Below are 17,649 nucleotides of genomic sequence, written 5' to 3'. Positions count from 1 at the left end.
TTAAGGACAACCAACATTGGGCATGTTTAAGTGCAGGTAGGCGGTACGGCCAGCTGTGCTCGGGACGTGACCATGATAGGTGAAGTACTAGAGTGGAGGCAGAGAAAGTGAGGGACAGAGTCAGGTTGTGCATGACATTCCTCAAAATATTTCTCATCTCACTTGGTTTTCCACTTCTATGCAAAAGACATTTTACTTGTATTATGTGTTAAAAGATTATGCACTAGTAGAAGCCTGCTCATCTCTCGCATCACTTTCACATTCTCCCTTCCCCTTTCAGTGTCCATCAACACCCTCCACAAATACCTCTCGAGGCATTCCTGATCTTCTACTATCTGGAAAGGGGAGGCTAAATTCCTAATACCGTCACCCTAGAGGACTCGGGAGTGGTGAAATGCAGATTCTGACTTTGACCAAGTGGTGGACTATGAGCTGCTCCGTACACACAGCCATCAATTTGAGGTAGAGCACGTAAGGCAGGGGCCCCTGAAATGAGCGCGCCGCAAAAGATGTCAGGTCAGCAAACAAATTCTTCAACCTATGTTTTATATGTAGTCTGGGAATATAAAGCAGACAGACTCTGGTCTTTACATATTATATAACAAAACCTGCCTGTATTATAGCCCAAACCGACTGCATCAAATGTACTAAACAAAAGGTTTATATGTCACAAGTGCCGTCATTTCACCAAAATCAAAGAGCACATCACAGGTCCATTGACCCAATAAGGGCTATAGAAGATTACATTTTTAACAAACCTTATTTGAAAATTCTGCAGCATGCTTTTAACAGTAGTTGATACAAGGCACAAATAACCAGATACTGCTTCTAGTAAATGCTAATGGCATCCTTCCTTTTAAGGGATTGTTATACAAAGATGTATTAAGCTGTCCACAGAGTCTCAAGCACTAGCAAGGCGGAAGGGGCACAACCATTTTGTTTAATATCATGCAAACCTTAACATAGAAAGTTAACGGAGTACTTTTTTGCAAACACAGCAATAATGTATCAAAAAGATTAAATCAGTTCTAATAAAAAACAAGAAATTTGAGGAAAGAAATTGAAATCCAATTGATGAAAAAATAAATAAATCCAAATGTAGCGGGAGAGGAATAACTGATGAAATAATTCAGTCATTGTATGAGCCAATTTAAAGAAATAGGGTTTGAAAGATTGACAAAATAAGGCCAGGGAGTAGGTGAAAAGACATGGGGTGAATTCCACAACTATGGAGCTGCAATACAGTAAGGCTCATTTCACATTTAAAAATGTTTAAACTTTTATATCTCTAGCCGCAAAATAAGTGCTGAAAATTGTTCCATCGCTCCCAGATGGCAACTTCTCAGTCAAATATGCATTTTTCAAGGTTAAACTCCTTGAAAGTGATGCAGTATTGTTTTAACTGATTCCTGTAGTAAAGTGGAAACCATAGCAACGGAAATAGAACTACAGTTGTGTGATCATATTTTGTAAAACTCAAAATTAGAAAAATGGCACTTATGACTGCTTTGAGGGGCTACAATAAAAGCATGGGGGGTAACTAAAAGGGATGCATATAACTTAGCATAATCATAACCTGTGGGTTTTGGGTTGCTTGGGCCTCACTTGCATAACCACCCTGCCCTGAAAGAGAAACATTACAGGGTGTTGCAACTCCTTTAGCACCCAACCATGACTACTTCCACTGTCACGCTTAACGCTTGTATATATTGTCACAAATATCGCAATTCTTGCGCAACTTGTAACTTCTGTATTACTACGTTTATTCTTTTTTGTTGGTTACTGTGTGCATTTCCTGTAACTAATTTTGAAATCCACGTGCAACTTGTAATCTATGTAACATTGCATATATGTTTTGCCTTATCTACTGTAAATGAAGCCTAAAGTATACTTTGAACTACTTGCGATGCTGCGCCCAGATACATTTGGTGAGGTGCGCATTACAAATAAATAAACATACAAACAAACAACTCAAGACACCAACAGTGGAAGCAGACCTTTATCAAGTAGTTAATTATTGCACATTCCCTATAACTGGTTCCTGGAGGGATGTGTACCATGAACTCATACATGTTTGGAAGTATACAGTGAAATAGTTTTGGAGTAAAATACAATGTATTTTTATATTTTAAATTTGATCAATTTACGTCTATAAATCATGTAGCCATTTTTAATTTCATTACAAATAATTTCCTTTGCTTTTATTTATTTTTTTAGATATTGCCCGTGACCTGCAATGACCCTTTGCTTTTACTGGCTAAAACATATATTCTTAAACTACTTATCTTCCGACTCCTACTTTAAAAGGCCACTACCGGGTGGCCAGTTCTGCAGGTTCCTTGACAAATGCGCCCATGATAGAGCACACCGTCAACCTTTAGTCTAAAAAAAAAGACAATGCATTTGGCATTGTGATCCACCATCCATCAGAAATCTTCAAATCACGTGAAGAGAAAATAGGTTGTATTTGGGATCATACCTCTTAATTGCACCACGTCACACTAGTGCTAAACCACAAAGCCTTTTCCAGGTATGCCCTGGATTACTTCACCAACCTCATTTCCTCTGTCAAAAACATAACACCCCTTTGCTTTTCCAACGAGTCAGATTGACATCACCTTCAAACCCACATCAATGGGAGGAATGAGATGTACCAAGCAAAAACTCACCCTTTGGTAATCTCACAATCTCTCCTGGATACATTTAAGCTCCTCCCTTTCCAAAAAAAAGAACTGAAAACCTGTCTCTTCAACCAAGCCCTATAGTAATTTTGTTAAGTGTCAAAATGCTGCCCTACTGTCAGTTTTTAGTAGTGTGTTCCTCCAGCAGGATTTATCTGCTCCATTGAGGCGTATGGCAATTCAATGTTGACATTGGTTAAATGCCTAGTTGCAGAACATGGGTGCTTGAGATGTGGTGGCCTGATCGCTCATAGAAGTTGGCCAGAAGGGAGTGATGAGGGGGTAAAGCCCAATGTGTATGAATTATGGGGGTCTTTTTCTGTGATTTCCTAAAGGATGTCAGAGGTGGGTTTGGACGTTGCCCTAATTTTTTAAAATCGTATTTCTAGATGTGCAGCGCCATGCAACAACAAAAAAACAAATGCAAAATGTAGCAATTCATAAAATACTACAAAATAAACATAATTACACCACCAGAATAGGTGCAAGCATCACAAACAAGCCTCCAATACGCAGTTGTGTAAAACTCAATATATTGGGTTAGATACCCATTCTTTCATACATTCAGACTGAAAATGGAGGAAACAATGTCAAAGATTAATTTTGGAAATACTTCAAGAATACATCTATATTTATAAAAGAGAAAATGTGTGGGTTTGTGGCTTGGCGTAGCTTTGTTCCTTATACAAACCATTTCACCAATCTGCAGCACATTTGACATTTTGCATGGACAGTCACCAGAAATGTTCAGCAGGCCAAACTCTGAGAAATAAGGAGCCAAGCAGTCAAGCTGAGAGAGCCTGGATTGTGGTGCCAGACAGAGCCCTTGTCGTGAGACAGAAGGTCCGGCGTCACTTGCAACTGAACCGGCTCTGCCACGGATAGATGAAGCAGATCTGAGAACCACGGCTGCCTGGCCCAGTACGGTGCCACCAGAATCACACGGCATGGGTATCTCCGAATCCACTGGAGGGTCTGTCGAATGAGTGGAAAGGGAGGAAATGTGTAAGCGAACCGGTCTGTCCACGGGAACGAGAACGCATCCCCCAGCAACCCAGGCTGAGCCCACCTGCTGGCAAACTCCTTGCACTTCTTGTTCTCCCGCGTTGCGAAGAGATCCAACGAAGGACAATCCCGTTTCCGGAAGATTATTGACACCTGTTGTTCCTTCAGCTGCCATTCGTGGAGTTCGTTTACCTCTCTGCTGAGCGAGTCCGCCTGCACAATCATCACTCCTGGCAGGTGAAACGCTACAATACTGATGCCGTGTAACAGGGCCCAATGCCAAAGTTCTTGACCTTCTTTCGAAAGCACTCTGGAATGAGTGCCCCTCTGTTTCCTGAGGTAAAACATTGCGGTAAAACATTGAGGTAAAACACCCTCACCACGGAGCCACGTATGCACGGCAGAAACAATTTCAGGGCCCAATGTACTGCTCTCAGTTCGAGCACATTGATGTGAAAACTCGACTCCACCCGAGACCACAGACCATGGTCCTGGGAGCCCTCGAGATGCGCCCCCCACCCTGTTTGAGAGGCATCCGTCACAATTGTAACCTGAAACTCCGGCTCCAGCAATGGCACGCCCCGATCCAGACAGTCCGAGCACTGCCACCATAGAAGAGCTTAGACTAAGTCGCTGTTGACCACCACCTTGTCGGACCATGATCTGCGACTCTGAGCCCACCGGTCTGCAAGGAACTCCTGCACCGGCCTCATGAAGAGATGACAGTTTTTCACCAACGGAATGCAGGACGCCATGGCTCCCAGTAGTGACATGTATGTCCTGACCCGACACTCTTGTACCAACCTTCCACTGTGGCGCTCTTTGCTTGAGCTTCTGAACTCTCTCGACGGAGGGTCTCACCAGGCCTAGTTGAGTCTGAAATTCTGCCCCCAGAAACACCAAGTTCTTGGAGAGAGATAGAAAGGACTTCTCGAAGTTGACGGTGAAGCCTAGTCGTTGCAACAGCTGCATGGTAGCGCTGAGACTTGCCTGCGTCGCCCCCGGAGATGAGCCCTGTACCAGCCAGTCGTCCAGGTAAGGGTAGACGTGATGACCTTCTCGTCGGAGCCACGCCGCCAAACATTTCATAAACATCCTGGGGGAAGAATTTAAACCGAACGGGAGCACTCAAATCTGGTAATGATCTTCACCTACTATAAACAGCAGGAATTTCCGGTGCCAAAGCATGGGGATGTGGAAATATGCATCCTGTAAATCCAACGAGGCCAGAAATTCGCCCGGCTGTACCGACCGAATTACTTCCTGAAGTGTGAGCATCTTGAACTTCAGGCGTTGCAGAGTCTTGTTCAACGCCCGAAGGTCCAGACTGGGTCGACACTTGCTGTTGGGTTTCTTCACCACGAAGTAACGGGAGTAAACCCCCTGGCCTTTTTCGGCTACTGGAACCAATTCTATAGCCCCTTTCTGTAGCATAAGTAAAACCTCCTGCTCTAAGATGTGAAGATGAGGTTGCACGGTATACACGGGAGGAATGGGAACCGGTGAGTCCTTGAATTCCAGAGAGGGGCCCAACCGCACTGTGTCTAATACCCAACGGTCTGATGTAATCTTGCCCCATTCGTCCACGTGTAGTGCTACTCTGCCCCCCTGTGAGGAGTATCCAGACCGACCGTAACACCGGTCTCTGGAGGAAGCAAAGCGAGCTTTTCCTGACGCTCCACGGAAGGGACGAAAGGGGGGAAGCCCCAAATGATTTTGCCGTGTTGGAGTCCTCCTTCATACCCTTGAGGGCCTCATCGATTTTCTCCCCAAACAACTGCTCCCCCTCACAGGGCATGTCCAAAACTTTGTAACGTACCTCTGGCAGAAAGTCTGTGCACTTAAGCCAGGCTTGTCGAGGTAGTACCACACCATTGTTAATCTGTTTGAAACCAGATTCCGCTAAATCCACAGCGATGTGAATACTGTGATTCAACGCCTCCTTACCTTTACGCACCAACAGCATGGCGGCTTTTCAGTGTTCCTCAGGTAGGTGTTCCAACAGAGGGGCCAGCCGATGCCACATCTCGCGATCGTAGCGAGCCATGATAGCCAACGAGTTGGCCGCCTTTACCGTCGTCGCTCAAACAGTCAAAACCTTCTTTCCGAAGGCATCCTGTCTTCTGGCGTCACTATCAGGAGGTGTAGCACACTTGTGCTGGGTTCTGGCTTTTTGGCTAGCTGCCACTGACACCAATGATTCAGGGGTGGGCTGTGAAACCAAGCACTTTGGTGTAGAGTCCGGGGCCTTACATTTCTTCTCCAGCCTCCCTTTGACTGCTGGTTCTGAGAAGGGATGGCGCATTGTGCGTAGGCCCTCCTGCCAGACATGGTCTAGGATTGGAACGGCAAACACTGCCTTTCGCTTTTTGCCCTTGTGGTCAAATAGGAAACATTCCTTCCGTTCCTCCTCCGGAGTCAGACCAAATTCAATACAGGCCTTTGCCATCATGGCATGGAACGCCCCCACATCATCAGGAGGAGACGGTTGTGCTGGACTACGAGGAGTTTCCATTTCCACATCCGAATTCCATGTTGGATCTCTCGACAGTGACAAAGAGACATTAGACACAGTGTCCCTAGGCACACAGTCCGAAACAGAATCCGGCAGCTCACACTCTTCCGGATGGGAACAAGAACATTCTTCGCTCATCGGCCGAGGCGTTGGCAAATCAGCTGCAGACGTGGACCGCGGAGGGACACCTTCTGCGTCGATGATAGGGGTGACCGGGGCCACACTCAGAGGAGGCAATCTTGAATCTAGTTGACTCAACAAGGACTGTAGTGCAGACAGGACCTAAAGCGACAGCATCAACTGCAGGTTCAACAGAGGGTAACTGGATGGACCAGACCCCCTCTCCCATCGGCGTCGAAGGGCCAACGCACTGCAAGCAATGGCCCGTCGGATTCACCACTGGCTGCCGTTCATCCTCCACCGATGACACTGAAAGGGCTGCCTCATGCTGTAGAAGAGTGTCAGGCAGAAGGGCGTCAAAAGCAGAAGGCTGCCACGCCCCACCCGTTGGCAGCAAGTTGACCGTTGACAACAAAAATCTCAGGCCTTCTTCAACCGCAGGCGACTGATCGTGGAGGCAGGCAAAGTAGCTGGCTGCAAAACCGTCAACAACGGGACTCCCGTAGACGAGACCGTAGCTGGAACCGCCACCTGTGGCGTAGTTTTTTCAGGCGATCCCGCCCGTTTGGTCTCACTGGATCAATGCTTCAACGACTCTCTACTGGAGGATGACCTACGATGGTCTCCTGAAGAGGAGCGTTTTGAAGAGTCCTTTTTGTCTTTCACTAATGAAGATGTTTTTTCGGGCCTTCCCTCCGACCCACAGGACTGGTCCGAATGACCATGCTTGGAAGACGACGGCGCCCCCTTCGGCAGGTGTTTGCACGAAGAGGAGCAACCACTTTTCTCTGTACCGGAAGGCCGAGACTTCTTAGCCAGTGGTTCAGCTGACACCGACTGTCAAGGAACTGTTTGAACAGGTCTCTCAGACGCCAGGCTACGAACCGAGCCCACCTCAACCAACACACCAACTGCCGATTGCGGTCCTTAAGCATTTTCTGATAGAATCCTTTACAGATGTCGCAGGAATCGACGGAGTGATGAGGGAAGAGGCAATATAGGCAGTGCATGTGCCCGTTCCCCTCATACACCTTCAGCCCGCAAGTCGCGCAGGGCCGATACAAAGCTTTTCCCGAAGACATTGAGAAAAAACCACCACAACACACCACACGTGAAGAATCAGAACGAGCACCAGGTGATCCCAACACTTTGTAGACGGATGAAATCTGATGGGAAGCCGCAGGGGCTGTTAGGCAGAATCCTGTGCAGTTCCCTTGGGGAACACTGCAAAAAGATTAAGACTACAGGAGCAGCAGTAAACCCAATTGGTAGCAGTCTGCACCACCCAGATTTACCTGGTAGCTGTGGCTGAGCAGTCAGACTTCCCTCAAGAAGAGTAGGGCAGTATGCAGAGTATACACAATAGGGTCAAAACACAGTAGAGCAAACAAACACTGACCAGAGCTTTGTATAAAAAGTATATAGTTATTTAATTAAAACACACTTTAGGCAATACACTAGCACTCTCAATGAAAAGTAATCTAAAACACAGTCCGGTAAGTATACACACCTCCCTTGATAACTATCAGACAAGTCAGGGTTAAAGCACAACTATTTGTTAAGACAGAAGTGAGCGCTTAACCTAGATGGCACTCCAATAGTTGGGGCTGGGCTATTTATACCTTAAGTCCTATTGGTGGTAGCTAAAGCACCCAAAAGGGCGTTGATAGGACACTAAAGTGTCAAAGTTTTTCCAGGGGGAAACGCTATTTTAAAATGACCGAGGTTCCCAGCCTGACGGCGGGGGAATATTCACAGCATGTGAATCCATGAAAGATCCAATGCTGGAGAAAGCATATTCCATATGGCAGGAAAATAACAGAAAACATTGGAACATGAATCACCTCCTTCCCGTCTTCAGAAATCTCAGCATCACATTGCAGAGTGTGGTTCTAGATCCTCCCAAAATGATGAGCTTCAGAGCCAGATAGCTTGGTGTTCCTGAATCAAGGCCTTATACATTAGGCGACTCAACTTAACGATAACAAGTTCCTTAAACAAGGGCCAATGAAATGATTTCAAAATGGGGTTAACAGGTCAAATGCCTGCTACTGGGGATCAGGGGATAGATTTTGTAAAGCTTGTAACAGCATTTCCATCATCCAAATGAGCGCTGCCATGGCTAATTCACAGTTTCTAACATATTAGATGGCGAAAAAAGTTTGATTTTTCTTGACAACTGAAACTGAAAAGGCATTATATGTGCCTTGTTGGTTTTGTGTCATTGCTTGCTCAGTCTGAACTGTACCTGGTTAAATGTCCAGGATCAAAAGCTACTAGATCAGAAATTATCATTTGGGGTGTTCCGATTGATCAGTTTTGTAGTCATCCTGGACCTTTTTTCCAGTAAACTATGTTAAAAGGTATGAAAAAAAGCAGTGGTCGAAGTGAGTGCAAGCGGAGTACCACTACTGTTATATCGGAGGTCCTCCGATCCCACCACATAGAAATCATGATCAAAAAGGAGCACACACCGGGCAAGAAACAATGCTGTTTATTACAGCTGGGCGAGCACAAATCTAAACAGAACAGTGGACTGGAACCGATTAATGAGAGCCAACATCTAGGCATACAGCGAACATTAGTTTTCTACTACAATAACAATGGTCTAGACATTTAAAAACAATTGCAACGCAGGATATTCATATTTTTGATGTTTCCCAAGAAACTCATTGGCTAAGGTACATCATATCCTTAGAGCTAAACGTATGTAAGTGAGATGTGATTGGAGCAAACGGATCAACAATATCTCAACTCATCGCCTCCCCATGTGGCACCACATCGCTTCTCATGCCTCCCGGGAACGGTTTGCAATTAGTAAAATAACATTTTTGCTCACCGCCAGAACTTTATTATTCTGCCATTGTTCAGCACAATAGCAAAAGGAACACACAACACCCTGCTGCTGGTGGTAAGGGAGACATTCACAGGATACCTACTGGCTAACAGCCTTGGCAAACCTTGTGGTGGCTTACACTGAAGGCTGGCCACCTCCCAGAAACATAGAAACGCACCGTTTGATTGGTCCTTCCAGGAACGCCACTCTGTTCAGCTTCCCATAACCATCTGCCGACAGGCACTCGTGGCCACGTGAATGGTTCTCTGGTTCAGGTCCACTTCACCCCTAAAATCATCGCCCACCCCACCGGTCCCCGTAGGATTGGCACGCCGCCCTGTCATTACATGACCCATTGGTGTCTTAGCTGCTTCGGTTTGCCCGTGACACGCAGCTTGAGCACAGTCTTCCCCCTCCCTAACCCATGGTGTGTTGATCATGTATTCAGGATAGGTTTTCCGGGCGAGGCCCACCCTGGGTATATCCCTCCTAAATGTGTTCACATGCGATTTTCCCCTATCTCATAATAACATACAAAGGTTCCCTGGGCCGATGGCATACAGATTGGATCCCTACCCCCGCATCTCCCTGTAAGGCCTTTGTTCATGGTGTGACTGCAGTTCCTTTGTGTACCCATGTTTTCTTCCCCCCTACGAGGTGTCCCATCCCCTCTTGCTTACTCCCGTAGGTGGTAGTTGTGCCCCCCCTATCTGGCGCTGAATTAGCACCTTCAATACATTTCCCCCTTTGAACAATCTTTCGATCGTCATCTCCTTGCCGCTCATTTTCGTACCCCTTTTCTTATGCACAAACAACCGTCTTACCCTATTCACGTCCCCTTCCTCTTCGTACCCTGCAAGACATTCTCAGAACACCAGCATCATTTTCCCAATCTGGTGAGCATTCAGCCCAAAGTGCTTTGTAGTTTTCTAAATCTTGTGGGGGCGCAGCGAATATTACCTCTACATAATCCTCACTCTTATTCACACTTGGAGGCTCCGCACCCAACGCTTTACCAAACTCAATTTTATTTGCTGTCATTATGTAACATACTTTTCTTTGGTGGCAGTTACACCGGCCGATGACCCACCGCCCGATACAGATGGCAAAGAGCATAACGAAAAGCAAAGGGACAGTTATTTTGAACATTGCTGCCAGCCAATCTGGGACCCAGGCAAATAATGAGTCGAGTCAGATGTTTGACGTGGTGTCCTGCGCCTCTTTTCATCCTTTCATTTATGGTTTGTATCACCTCAACAGCTTCTGTAAGTGTCCCATTGGCAGCATTGTTAGCGGGTATTGCTGTGCAACATGTGCTCCCGATCTTGTGGCACACGCCGCCCTCCATAACAGTCATAAGGGCCAACAAGTAACGGTTTTGTAGGGCCATCAGATGCAAAGCTCAGAGCTCTTCTCGCAATGTGTTCAGTCCTTTTTCGGTAGCATTAGCCAATTGGAGCAGCTCGTAATGCGTTATTTGAATCCATTTTGCGTTAGACATTGTTTGCATCCCAGGAAGCAGGAGCGAGCTGAAAAACACAGATACTTTGCTGAAGAGTCTCAAATGTGGTGGGATAATGTCCAAGTTCTGGGTGCATTCTGCTGATATGCAATTGCTTGTTCTCTTCCTCCTTGTTATCTTCAGTTGTTCTCATTGTGTCTCCATTGGCCCTTTTTCATTAATCTTCCCTATCTGAGTGGATAGCTCATTGAATGGCATCAAATCTGCACGGGGTACAACCAATGCAGGCCTGTCTAGGGGCATAAGTGCCCATACTCCTCCACAATCTGGTGGTAGCTTGCCATAAACTCCTGTCCCACAGGCCCACCCTAGGTCCATCACTGCCGCTGTCCCTTTCTGCAATGCTGCAATGCTCATCGTCCTCCCACAGCCGGTGTTCATCCCCTCATCTATCCATGTTAAGGCATGTACATTAGCATCCCATATTCTTCTACACCCGTCATCTATTTTCTTCACCACTTTCTCTTCAAACCCCACCAAACCATCCCTCTTTCCCATTTTCTATAGTGGTACATCGAGCCCTGTATTCGCTTTAAGGGTCTGGAGTGGCACCATGGTATATTGTGTCCTGTTGAATTCTTACAGAATATTCTCTTGTGTGCATTAACCACCTGTTTTCCCCTCTGTGCCCCTTCAGTGTTATACCCTATTATTATGAACTTGGTAGTTTTTCCCTGGGCCATATTTTCTAGTTGTATATAGTTATCCGCGTATACCTCCTCACCCTCATCTATCCGTTTTAGTTCTACGGTGGAACAGCTCCATTGTTTTGCGCAGGGACATGTGCATCACAGCCCCTTTCTCTACCATCACCTCTTATAGCAGATATTGTTTTGGTGTCCCTGCGAGGTGTGGGATGAGCGAGCGCACACAGCATGTGCAATTGGTGCTTACTTGCCCCACCCTCTTTATCTCTTTATACCATACATTTTCAGATGCAAGGTCCCCTCCCTCCCCAATCGCACTGTAGAATCCTTCAATACCAGATACACTTCTTTTGGTGCGTGTGTCCCGTCCACCATCAGCAGGCATACTCGTACTAATCCTATGCATTAGGAACCAGAAGAGGAGGAGAAGACAGAAAAACAGAACAATCCATCCCCTATTACATTGGCATCACATTTTCTTCTCCCATTCCCCCTAGTATTCTCTTGCCCGCTTTCCTTTATGGGCCTTCTATAGAGTCTTAAAGCAGTGCACAATGTCAATGATAATTGGTTTATACTTCCCATTAGGTGACGCTTCTCTCTTGTCTTTCCATTGTGCTGCTGTTGTCTTTGCGGACATCAGACATATGGATCCATGCCCGCCTTTCCTTTATCATCAACGTCTTTGGGGTTGCGTAGACAACTTCAAATGGACCGCAAAACCTTGGTTCCTTCAAATTCCTTACAACGTTGCAGACAAGAACTCTGTCTCAGGGATAGAGAGGCTGTGCTTGTGGAAATTCCTCCTCCTGGTGGGCACTTGTCTGCTCTTTAACATTGGTCGGCCGACATGTAGGTCGCTGAACTTGGTGGGTGATGTAGGAGTTGACATTTGTCATTTCTATTAAATAAGTTTTAATTTTGTCTCTGAGGATCTCTGAGCCAGGGTTAGCATCAGAAATTGAACGTGCAGGAGGGACAGGCGCATGCATCCTCCTACCCATTACAATTTCATGCAGAGTCAAATGATGATCTGCACTGGGTGGGTGGCGGAGGGTAAAAAGAGCAAGGGGGAGGCAAGAAAGCAGTTTTGGCACATAGAAGAGGTTAGATTTGCCAAGCGTTCTTTAAGCAATTGTCATGATGCCCGCTCCCGGGGAGCCGGTTCAAGCCCTGCGTCCCCGAAAGCGGACATCCAGTCCCCAAGGAAGGACCCAGCAACCCCATATAGGGGCCCTTTGGACAGTGTCCTGGCGCCATAGGCGCCATGCTCATTATGGAAGTGCTTGGGTGCACTTACCTGATGCAGACCATGCTGCAGGATCCCGGCCTCCTTGAGGCCTGAAAGGAACTACTTTACCTGTGGGACTAATTTACCATCCGGGCGTGGTCGGGGAAGGATACATACCTGATTGGAGGAAGGATACATACCTGGAACTTCTTCCAAGGCTATTTAAACCCCACCCGAACAGCCACACGTGCTTCGCGTTGTTCTGCATCTAGCAGCTGGACGCTCACCGTGTCTGCTCCTGCATCCTGACTTCTGCCACGCCTGCCAACGTCCTGGATCACCTGCAAAGGAAGAGAAGAAGAGAACAGAAGAAGGAAAAGTCCTTACCTGCAAATCTGCATCCCGGAGACATCTCGCCGACAATCCTGAAAAGGAAGACTTTAATTTAAAAGCTCATCGCGTCGATCGCTGCAGCGCCGCATTCCACTCACCTTTACAGGGCGCCTCCATGTTCAGCAGCGATCATCCAGATTCGCAGTCTCGCCCCAGCGCCTAGGGAGAAAAAGACCAGAACAAAAGGTGAGAGAGAGAAGGGAATAAGGAAAGCTAAATCTCCATGTTAAGACTTACCTGTTGATTCATTCCCTCTTCATTTCGGGTCCGCGCCGCATCCTGGCATTTCCGGACCCCGGCCCCTAAGGGGAAAAAGAGACATCAGCGTTAATGAGCGAATGAAAAGACATTACCAAAAAACGCTCATTAAAGACTTACCTGATTTCTACAAGGATTTCACCTCTCATCTCGTGTCGGTGCCTGTTCCCCGGCATTCCGTACCCCGGCCCCTATGGGGAAAAAGACACTAGCATTAGTACATTAATGCATGGACACAAGGGGAACCTCTTATCAAAAAACTTTCCTGGAAGCCAAGCAAGTTTGGTTCTCACCAATCCGAAAATCCAGTGAAGTAACTGGATACCAACGCGCCCCTGCATCAGAAGCAGGATGGAGAGCTCGTCCTTCCAGACCCTAAGAAGGATACTTCTGCGAGCCAGACAAGCCAGATTTGCGGGCCCGGTCCATTCCGTCTTCCGAACCCTGCGCATCACCTTAGAAGAGGTCACAGCAGCACGAACCAGGCCAGCGCCTCCGTGGGAGTCAGGTGAGCGTTACAGCAATCCATTGAGCCTTTCAACAATCCTGTTCGTCTGCGGCCAGTACACTGTGCAAAGCTTGTGTTTTATCCGTAAGAGGTGCGTAATCCCACCAAAAAGGTTGTTGGCGAAATGCTGGTTATTTTCCAACCTTATCTCTTCACATACTCCCCGCATTGGAAACACTGCTCTTTCCAACAATTTGGCCGCAGATTTCACATCATTCTTTGCACAGGGCCCATCCTGAAGCTAGCGCGAAAAGGGACAGACGACAACAATTAGGTATTTATAGGACGACCATGGGGATGACCATCTTTCTTGTATATCGACATAGTCAACATGCAAGAGCCTGGAAGAGCTCTTCCGGCCGCGGCATCGTTCCCAGGATGGTTTTTAATGTATGACCAGACAAAAACACTTGACACCGAAACTCTGCCACTCGCTCATGCAGATTTGGTACATACCATCCCTCAATTATCTCTGATGCTATACTTTCTTTCAAAGTATGGGCCAGAAAATGCAATTGCTCTAGAGCTAAGTTCAGCAATTTCCAAGGAATTACTGGTTTTCCCATACTATTCTGCCTCCATATGAAGTCTGTTGGGGAAAGAGAACACCCTCTTTGTATCCACAAGTCCTTCTCTTCTTTCGGCACCTCGCCTTGCAATTCTATTATCTGAACAATTGGTGTCGGTGTCACATTAAAACTTTCCTCCTTCTGTCTCTCCTATCCTTTCTTCTTTTCCCCTGCCATCATTTGTTTTTCTTATTTGACCTCTTGGTAAAGCACCCTGATTTCCTCTGGTCAGTATGCTGCTTCTTTGGCTGCTCTGTCGACCGTTTCCTTCCCCAAAGATATTTGGTCTTGTCCATCTGTGTGGTCTGCACATTTTATTACTGCCACGTCTACCGGCACTTTCAACGCCTCCATCCTCTGCCCAAGTAACTTGCCATGTTTTACTGGGGTCCCATCACTTCTCCTGAAGCCCCTCCTTTCCCATTGGACCATTTCTTAATGTATGGTAGATTTTACTTAGGCAGAGTCAGAGCATACGTTTGCTGCATGTCCCTCCATCATGTTTAAATGCACTTATCATTGCAACTAGCTCTGCGGCATGTGCTGAATAGTGTGATGGTAATCGCATCCGAGACGCTATTACATATTCCCCATGTAGGTAGCATACTACGGCTGCCCCTATATTCCTCCTAACAGTATCGGGGTCTATACTTCACAACCAGTCAATGTATACCATATCTGCCCCTTCTATTGCTTCTTCCTTAACATGTATGCCTCCTTCCATTCGATCCACATGTGCTGCACAGTCATGCATACACTACCCTTCAACTGCGGGTTCTGCTATAAATGTTGCTGGGTTTACCACACAACACCTCAATATCTCTATTGCTGGGTTTGTTAGTATTACCTCCTACCCTGATGCACACTCTGTGCCATTACAGTGCTTTTCGATTTTTCCAAAACAACGAACAGTGAGTGCTCCACATATAGCACTATGGGGCACCCCATCGTGATTGCCGCTGCCTTTTCTATTGCAAACACTGCGGCCGCGAACGCTTGTTCGCAAGGAAAATGTCCCTGCCTCACTGGGTCCAAAAGGCCACTGTAGTAGGCTAACGAGTGCCCCTGTGGTCCCTTTAGCATAAGGACATCTGTCATTACTGAACGATCCGAGTGGGAGAACAAGTGGAATTTGCCTTTGTAGTTGGGGGTGGCCAGTACTGGTGCATGTGCTAATGCTTCTTTAAAGTTGTGAAACGTTCCCTCATTTTGGGCTTCATTTTTTTTTTTAAACTATGCCCTGCAATAATTACACAAAAAAAGTTCAATTGGAAGGTGCCCACTCGGGAGGGTCTACAACCACATTTTAGCTCACCGTACCTTTCACAGAGGAGAAATATCCATTTGCATATCAGTCTTTATCCCACCCACCAGGGCAGTCCAGAACCGAAATGCTAGGCATTGCTAGGCAATTCACCTCTGAACAAGCAACCCCGGACACCAGTGAGGTGAAGCTGTGCCTCTCTAAGCACTGAGCAAGGGGTGCATGTCTGGATTACCCTTGGTAACTTAGGGTGACATCCAAAGTTCCTAAAAATGCACAAAAAAGGTCTGGGGGCCCCTCTACCGAGAACGATCACGGCCAAATAAACTGTTCAATGGGAAGGTGCCCACTTGGGAGGGTCTACAACCATTATAATTACACAACCCCAGAAATGTCTGCATTTCCTTTAATGTGCATGGCTGTGCCGTCGAGTGAATTGCCTCCTCCTGCTCTTGTGTTATCCTGCGCCTTTCTATGGATATTTGCCGCAGGTATACTTCTTCCTACTGACAGTATTGTAGTTTTCCTTTGACCACCCTTTTTCTGCCAGTAATGTCAGCAGGGGCACTCAGTCCACCTGACACTCTTCCTCTGTCTCACTACATATCAACAAGTCATCAACATATTGGATTACTGTTATTGGATAGCTATCTTGGATTTACTGCAGTACCGCCCCATTGGTCCCGCCTCCCTGCCCGGCCACAAGCTCACAGCCACTTCCTCATTAGCACAGGTGCACACGCATCCGGCGCGCGCATCCGGAAGTGCATCGGAAGTGTGGCTGTTGGGCTGGCTGCTCTGCTGTGCTCAGTTTTGCTCTGCACGTCTGGATCTCGGTGAAGAGCCGTCGGCAAGAGGAAGCCCTCTTCATTGTGAGAACGCGCGAAACACGCATTTACTGGACAGCTATCTTGGATTTACTGCGGGTATTTACTAGTTATACTAGTTTCTTCTACTAGTTGACCGCGGGTCGCCCGTGGGTCTCGCTGCAACTCGAGTGACACTCACACTGTTTTCTTTGCTTTGCAGTACCACCCCATTGGTCCCGCCTCCTTGCCCGCCCACAAGCTCACAGCCACTTCCTTATTAGCACAGGTGCACGCGCATCCGGCGCGTGCATCCGGAAGTGCATCGGAAGTGTGGCTGTTGGGCTGTTCGGCTGGCGGCAGGCAGCGGGCGTAGGAGGTATTGTGTTTCATACTGTATTTATTGTGTTTGATTAGTATAACTTGGGAAAAATTGGTTCTGTTTTAAAATGAGGAAGAATAAATTACTGCTCATCTGCAAAGAAGCGGGGGTGGATTTCTTCACAGCAGTGAGTACTAGAAGAGCGAGTCTCGCTCGTGCTGCAGCTTTGCAGCTGCCCGAGGCTAACGAAGAAGAGCGGTAACTCCTCCAATGTGCACAAGAATGCTCTTTACTAGATAAACAGAGTGAGGATAATATTGACCCCTCCCAATTATTGTTTGGGTAGGATGACTTGCCAAACAATATGCAGGCGAAAATGAATGTTTCTAACTTAAGTAAAAACCAGGAGCATCATCCCTTTGAAAATGATAATGATACTCCTAGTACCTTTAACTATGACACTTTATTGGATTTTTCTAATCATACACCTATTGATGGGGCAAAATCTGTAACCAAGATGCCTGATTCTTCTGTCTCGGAATTTTATGTAATGATGACCATATTCAATCGGCTAATACTGTCTGAATTGCGAAAGCAAACTGAAGCCATTGCTGATTTGGCCTCGGAATTAGCAGTATTACCCGGTAAACTGTCGGACTCATTGAGTAAAACACTGCTGGTAAATCCGGGGGGGAAATTGGAGTTCGAGAATGTCGGTCTCACAAAGGCGCCATCTCCAGAGGAGATAATTACTATATCAGCTACCCAGGATTCTGAAACAGAGATAGTCAGGGATAGTACTAGCAACTATCAGGCCAAAACAGATCAAATCATTCAGGGGATAAAAACATCCCCAACTTTGTCTGAGAATGGTATGCTAGAAGTTAAATTATCAAAAAGACAAGGGAAAAAGATGGCTAAACTGAGGAAGAAAAACAATAATAACAAAAATGGAGGCATAGCGAAAACCTC

At 46.6% G+C, this 17,649-nt stretch overlaps 1 protein-coding gene across 1 annotated transcript in view; it reads right to left on the bottom strand.

The window, feature by feature from the left end:
- Positions 1–17,649, bottom strand: part of NPHP1 (nephrocystin 1) — a 1,322,209-nt gene that overhangs the window by 761,182 nt on the left and 543,378 nt on the right. The window lies entirely within an intron of this gene.

Source organism: Ambystoma mexicanum, chromosome 4p, assembly GCF_040938575.1.
Source record: "Ambystoma mexicanum isolate Mex_15411 chromosome 4p, UKY_AmexF1_1, whole genome shotgun sequence".
In the NCBI taxonomy this organism is placed as follows: Eukaryota; Metazoa; Chordata; class Amphibia; order Caudata; family Ambystomatidae; genus Ambystoma; species Ambystoma mexicanum.
This window is presented reverse-complemented; position numbering and strand designations above follow the sequence as displayed.